The sequence below is a fragment of the Botryllus schlosseri genome, chromosome 2 (genome assembly GCF_051294905.1).
Source record: "Botryllus schlosseri isolate E-star chromosome 2, Bs_hap1, whole genome shotgun sequence".
Classification (NCBI taxonomy): Eukaryota; Metazoa; Chordata; class Ascidiacea; order Stolidobranchia; family Styelidae; genus Botryllus; species Botryllus schlosseri.
In genome coordinates this window covers 40,251,192-40,258,369 of record NC_137237.1, presented here as the reverse complement: position 1 = coordinate 40,258,369, position 7,178 = coordinate 40,251,192, and the positions used below count along the sequence as shown (strand labels likewise).

Here is a 7,178-nt window from a genome sequence, read left to right as displayed (position 1 = left end):
AACCGTCGGTCCGCGGACCGGTGCCGGTCCACGACGACTTTCCTGCCGGTCAGCCAGGCATTTTACAATTTTAAACCTTAATTTCAAGATGCAATATGTTGAAGGCTTGTCCATTGATAAAATCAATAAAGCGTCAAAACTTAAACTGATTGAGAACTTCGTGAGGTAGCATTAGGTCTTGAAACATTTGACTTGAAGTTCCAGCCGTGTCGTTTGACGACATGTGACAGTACCAGTACAAGCTGACTTGCTAAAATGCGCAGTTTGCACGATGATTCGTTATCCATTCATTCATTTTGTGCAGTATAGTAACTATAGTAACTGCCACACTACAACCCCTAATTGATAGGGGCCGAGCTTGAAGGAGCCCATAAAGTTATTTCGTGAATGAACATAAACTAAAGATGATTTTAGTTGAAACTTCATCCAACTTTTAAAAACGAAATTTCACACTTTGTCCGATTTGGTGTCACTAAATAAATTGGATATTGAGTGATCAGTAGGGCGATTTTTTTTTGACATGTCAAAAAAAGTCAAAATTTGGTCAAAATTGTAGCGTTAGGTCAAAATTTGTCAAAATTGTTTACAAAATCAGACATTTTTTGACCTCTACATTTCGTTTGTATCGTCGATTTTGCGCTGTTTGTGAACTTATCATGTGGTAATTTACAGCCTGTAGCCTACTTTATAGGCTTACCGTTGTAAACGGCCCATCGTCTGCTCATAGTGAATCATAAACGGTCAAATGAAACAAATAGTGACATGGTTTTATGGTCAACGTACCGCAATATTCTAACTGAAGCAAGACTGCTTGGGCATTGCATGGTTCTTACATCAAGAAGCGCAAGCTGAAAATTGTGATATAGACCAGTGGTTCTCAACCGCCGGTCCGCGGACCGGTGCCGGTCCGCGACGACATTTCCGCCGGTCCACCAGACATATTGCAATTTTATACCTTAATTTCAAGATGCAATGTTGAAGGCTTGTCCATTGGTAAAATAAATAAAACATCAAATTCTAAACTTATTCAGAACTTCGTGAGGTAAGATTAGGCATAGAAACATGTTCGATTTGACTTGAAGTTCAAGACATGTCTTTTAACGACATGTGAGCGACAAGTACAAAACAGATACGAGCTGACTCATCGCTAAACAGCGCAGTTTGCGCGATCATTCGGTTTTCGCCCAAAATTATTTTGCAAGTGAACATAAATCATGGCGTATTTAAAAAAAAACTTTTTCCAACATCTTTCAATTTCCTTTCGCACTTTGCGCGATTTAGCGTCACTAAATGTTTTGCTTATTAGGTGACCTTCTCCGTGATTTATAGAAATAGTCATTTCGGAGTCAGCCATTACCGCGCCACGGCGTAATAACACATAATGAAGTTTTACCTAACACGGGACTCAGAAATGTGTGCCGAAAACTCGCCAGCGAGAAAACCGATTCAGTTATGAATGAGCTATCACAATTTTCGCTATTGGCGTCCTAGTACAGTGGTTTTCAACCGCCGGTCCGCGACGACATTCCTGCCGGTATACTACAATTTTATACCTTAATTTTAAGATGCAATGTTGAAGGCGACAAGTACAGAACATATACGAGCTGACTCATCGCTAAACAGCGCAGTTTGCGCGATCATTCGCTTTCGATTCATTCATATCGGGGAGGACCGTAACTGGGGCCCCCCAAACCGCCCAATCAGAGGAGGGCCGAGCTTGAAAAGGGCCCACACTTATTTTGCAAATGAACATAAATCATTGTGCAATTTTTTTTTAAACTTTTTTCATCATTTTTCAACTTCTTTTCGCGCGTTGCGCGATTTAGTGTCACTAAATGCCATGCGTAAATGTTAAGCGTCCGGCTTCTTGATCGGTAGGTCGTGGGTTCGATTCCCGGCCGGGTCAGACCAAAGACCTGATTAGTAGCACTGGTATCCATGGCTTCCCTGCTTGGCGCTCATGCATTACTGGGATAGCATGGAGGGGTGGTGCACGACTTAGAAAGCCGTAAAGGCTATATCTGCACTTCCTTGTCCAGCGGCATATGCACATCATGCACTCATGGTATGCATATGCGCAGATCGTGTGTATGTATATCATGAGTCGGTGTATATGCCGCAAAAACATCAAGGACAAAAATAAACTACGTCCTTTCCTTTTCCTTTCCTTATAGGTGTCCTTTTCCGAGATATAAGCATGATTTATATAAATAGGCATTTCGGCGTCAGCCATTACCGCGCCGCGACGTACCAACACAAGCTCAGGCTAACATGAGACTCCGACGGTTGTGCCAAAAATTCGGCAGCGAGAATACCGATTCAGTCATCAATGATCGGAAATTTTCGCTATTGGCGCGATTAGGCTGCATAAACTTTCTGGTTACACTGAGTAGATTGAATGTGCTCACAAGTAGGCCACAGGTAAAAACATCCACCTAACTGTGGGGTCTGGGGGCGAGGCCCCCGGAAGTTTATCTTATCGCCCTGTGTGGGCCCAAGACCAGCGTTTTTGGGGTGAGTTGACGAAGTCATATTTCGGCCCGGGTTTGTGCATGGCCGGTACAGCTTCTGTAAGGTGTTGTCTTGCGGCACGCATTGTATTCGTAGTTGCTAGCGTAGCCTGCGTCTGGTGACAGTGTGCAATGAGCAAGGTAGCACGACAAGGTGCTTGGCTCTACTCCGAAACGCTTCTTCTCTCGATATTGTCAAAGAGAAGAATATTATTCGTGTTGGCGTGGTCGGTTAAACCCACGGCCTTCGGCGCGAAAGACTGTTAACGACTCTCGGCGGTAGCACGTTTATCTGGACAAGGCAATTCAACCTCGACTCAGCAAACTCACTACCATGAAATCACATGGATGCCATCATGACGATAATTAATTACGATCAAAACCCTCTAAATGTCGCACTCTAGCACCATATAATTGCAAAAAACGGTTGCATACTTTACATTTTGGCTTCATTTCAATTTTGAAAGTTCACCGGTCCGCCAGACATTTTTGAAATTTTACCGGTCCGCGAGGTGAAAAAGGTTGAGAACCACTGATATAGACAACATTGTCAGAATGAAGCAACACGGTGTATTACCAGAAAGCAGTGTGCACACAACTTCAGTGTTGTCAGCTAACAACTGCTGCTGTTGAACGTTCTTTCTCCATTCTTGGCAAGCTACTTAATAAGAACAGACACTTTCTACCCGAGATAGCGCAGTGGTATAATCCGCGGCTGCAACACCAATGGGTGTGGGTTCGATTCCGACCGAGGTCGACTTCATAATTCCGATAGCTAAGTGTTGGAGGTTTACCTGGGCTCCGCCTCGCCACCTCATCCGCGTAAGCGGTGTCTTACAAAAAAGCCTAGAGGTGGGCCGTGCTATATGTTGGCAGTTACGGAAAATAATGAAGAATATCGGCCTTGTGTAAATGACCATAGTAGTTGACAAACACCATGAATACCACAGAACAAACAAACAAAACGAACACTTTCTACCCGAGAATGTCGGAAAGTATCTTTCGTTGTACTACAACAAATTTTAATTATTCCACCATAATACACTCTAAAAACTGGGCCCACCTTTTAAGGTGTTTCAAAAAAAACCTTCAAAAGAGGAGGGAAATTTTCTACCTTATTTTATACCTGGTGGTTATTTTCCCACCTCATCACAAGGTGGGCAACTTTCCACCTTGCCCTATCCGGATTCCGCTTCATCCTACCCGGATATCCTCGAGGTACAGCATATAACCACACTTTAAGCCTTCACAAAACACTAAATCACCTTCATTCCAATGCCTTTATTTGCAAATTAGTCACGAATGTGATCCAGTTTGGCATACTCTGCAGTACTGATGTCTCTTACACCTGGCAAACGCGCCAGAAAAACTGACATGACAGTCACAAACTGCATTTCGAAGATCCAATGAATTTCTAGCATCACTGCAAATGCCTCATGGAAGCTCTCGATATTCTTCACCTTCTCAACATCAAACCAGACGGTCCACTCTTTCTTCGTTGTATCGTAGCAAATTGTAGGGCACGCGGATGTGGGTGTCTTGAAGAAATATATTATTATGTGAAAGAAGCATCAGGTCAAACATACACTTAACACACACACACATTGATGTTATTTCAGTATTCAGCTTATGAAATATACCGGCAGCAGGGCACTGCGGATCCTATTTTCAGTCAACATATGATATCAAATAGCAAATAGGCCAATGTATACGCAGACTTGGCCAGGTGGAAGTGATGACCATTTTGAGTCATCAGCTAATGTGAACAGTAACCTTTAGTAGAGTGGCTCTCAATTTTTTGTCGGTGTGGACCCCTTTTCTTATACATCAGGGCAAGGCATCCGTGCAGACACCCCTAAAGTTTTAGTTCAAATCATGCTCAATAATAGTGCAACCGCCAACCACCTCTTGTCAATAGTCCTTTTTTTGCAAGTTGCAAATATACATCTTGGCGAGTTCAAAGTAGCAACCTCGGATAACTGCTGATATCTACTTTTCGAAACTACTTGAGTACTTTGCAGCCCTTCATTTCCTACTTCCACTTGAAGTAGCTTTGACATGGATTTGAAATCACTACTTCTACACTGTAATAACCTAGAAATATCCGAAGTGATGCTTTACCCGAGCTAAGAAAATCACAAATTATATTACCATTCAGATAAAAAATTTAGAGGTCTGCAAACACCATAAAGATGTGCTTCACGGACCCAGAGTTAGAGCTGCGGGTTGTGGGACCGAGCTGAAAAGGGAGCATGGGCTTGTAACACCGGTTTTAGGTTTGCTCCTCACTAAAAAAGGTTGAATACACCACATTAACAGAAATGTATTGATACTATAATTCAATAATTGATAATATAAAACGTAATTTTCAGTATTTAAAATCGTCTCCGAATCTCCACAACTCGACTACAGTTGAAGCTCGATTTTGTGCCAGTAGTGGAATAGTTTTTCCCATCCCAAATTTTAAGCAAACAGGTACTTATAATATTTATAAAAATCCGTACCTGTTGAACCTGGAAGAAATTGCCACATCCTTCATGAAAAATTGTAGGTATAGAAACAATCCGGTCTAGATTTTGAGATGCTGTAAAACAAAATATATTATAAGTCCAAGTTGATCACTGAATACATACAGGTCAACATCAACTCATTACAATACAGCAGAGTGGAGTGCGTCAACGCGTCGCGTCGTAATGACAGATTAGTATAGATTAAAAACAGTGCGAAAATTGATGCCGTGCAATTGCAACATGACTGAAGAACGCTTTATAGGCCTATATCCTGAGAGGCAATTTATAGATGGAAATTACCTACTCAATACAAATATTTGAAGAGATCAATGCTTATGTCAAAATCAACAGCTTTATTACAACAAAAGTAATAGATATAATAGCAGAAAGAGAAAAACATACCAATCACAATCCATCATTTTGTCTTCGGGACATCGATGTCAGCTTCTGCGCTTCATCCTATCAATCATATTTTCAATCAATTCCGCGTTGAGGGGAAATCATGCTCATCTCGTCTTCAGGGACAGAAGACGAAACCCTTTTCTGCAAAGCAGTCGAAATTTGAAATATGCAGTAAAACAGAATAAATATTTCATTAGGAGAAAAATTCGTCAAACCGAACCTCAAATCATTTTTTTAACAGATGAAGCAGCAAAAATGAGCAGATTTAAATTTATAGGCTTTACTTTGCCTTGATGAGCCAGTCGAACTTTTCATGCTACTAGTAGGGCTGGGCAAAATCGAGTACCTGAGTGATTCAATTCTGAATCACGTAATATGCTTCGAGTCGGGTCAAGTAATCAAGTATCACTCATTATGGCGTCATAACAGAATGTAAGATGTCAAAGATGAAATATGTACCGTTTCTGCCACCACCAAGAATTTAATGCCTTTTATCCATCACATATAAAATGCTTTGGTATTTTTCGACTTCATCAATTTCATTCGACTTGGTGACGATGCTGTTGGATGATCATGACTTCGGAAATATGCTACGTCCAGTAACCTTGGTAGCTTTGGTACTATAGGTTTCGTATGCTACGATACCGCCAATCAAGGTTTAAGGCTTCAACTGTGAAAATTAGTATCGAAACTATAATTCTAGGGTATAAAGTAACTTTCAGTGGAGAGAAGCGTAATATCAGTACCGGTACTCGAAAATATCGTATTTTACTACTCGACTCGAATCATAAGAATTAATACTAAATTCAAGATTCAGGTTTGGGTACTCGAATCATTGTGCCCAGCCCCAGCTACAAGTGATAGTCAGCCTGCCAGTCGCCTAATTGTGCTGCGTACACCAATTCCCTACTGGATCTACTATATAGCATGGTTTCATATCATAGGCTTACCATACGTCCTCTTTTAAGAGGATTTGTCCTCTTTTTTGACTTTTTACAAAGTGTCCTCGGAGGACGCCCTTTTGTCCTCTTTTTTGAGATTTTGTCCTCTTTTTTGAAAATTTAGGCAGATTTAGAGCAAATTGCGAGTGATATGCCGCATATTAGCACAGAAGTGAAGCTCCGGCGGCTATTTCGGAGTGAAAAACGGTGAATTTAGCTCTGAGCGAAAAGATGACCTTTTTTTTTATTTTGTTTTTTAGTCATCCACCTAGCAATGTGGAGTAAAAACGTTATTTTGAGTTCTGAGCAGACGTGATGACCTTTTTTTTTTTTTAGTCAACCGATCACAAAGTGGGAAAAATTAACCGGTTTTTCAGAATTTTACTCCGGTTTTGCTAGTTGCAAATTTCTGAAAAAGTGTCCTCTTATGTGATTTCCAAAATATTGTAAGCCTAACATATCAGAAAATGACCATAAATTGCAGTTACTTTTAAAATTTTTGAACAATTATTTCAACTGAACTGAAACAAAGCTCACTCTGACTTAAGCATGTAGATTTGAAAAGGCAAGTTTGAAGCATGAAAATTCATTCATTAGTGCATTATCGTCTCACCTTCCATTTCTTCACGTGGCGTAATGTAATCTCCATTCTCCAATATGGCGGCCGATCGTCAGACAGCCGACAACGACAGGAACAGTTGAGCAACTATATACGGGTTTATGCTGGCGAGAAAAGAATGCGTTCATACCGCATTCCTTAACAGGAAGAAGCGGTTCATATTTAAAAACGTACAACTATTGTCTGTGTAGTAAGA

At 40.9% G+C, this 7,178-nt stretch overlaps 1 long non-coding RNA gene across 1 annotated transcript; it reads right to left on the bottom strand.

Annotated features, from left to right (window-relative positions):
• Nucleotides 1-3,771: 3,771 nt before the first annotated feature.
• On the bottom strand, nt 3,772-7,178 carry LOC145459255 (uncharacterized). The gene is made up of 4 exons (XR_013921318.1): nt 6,977-7,178; nt 5,423-5,563; nt 5,015-5,094; nt 3,772-4,048 (listed from the first exon to the last, which is right to left on the bottom strand). It is a non-coding gene; the product is annotated as an uncharacterized LOC145459255 (long non-coding RNA).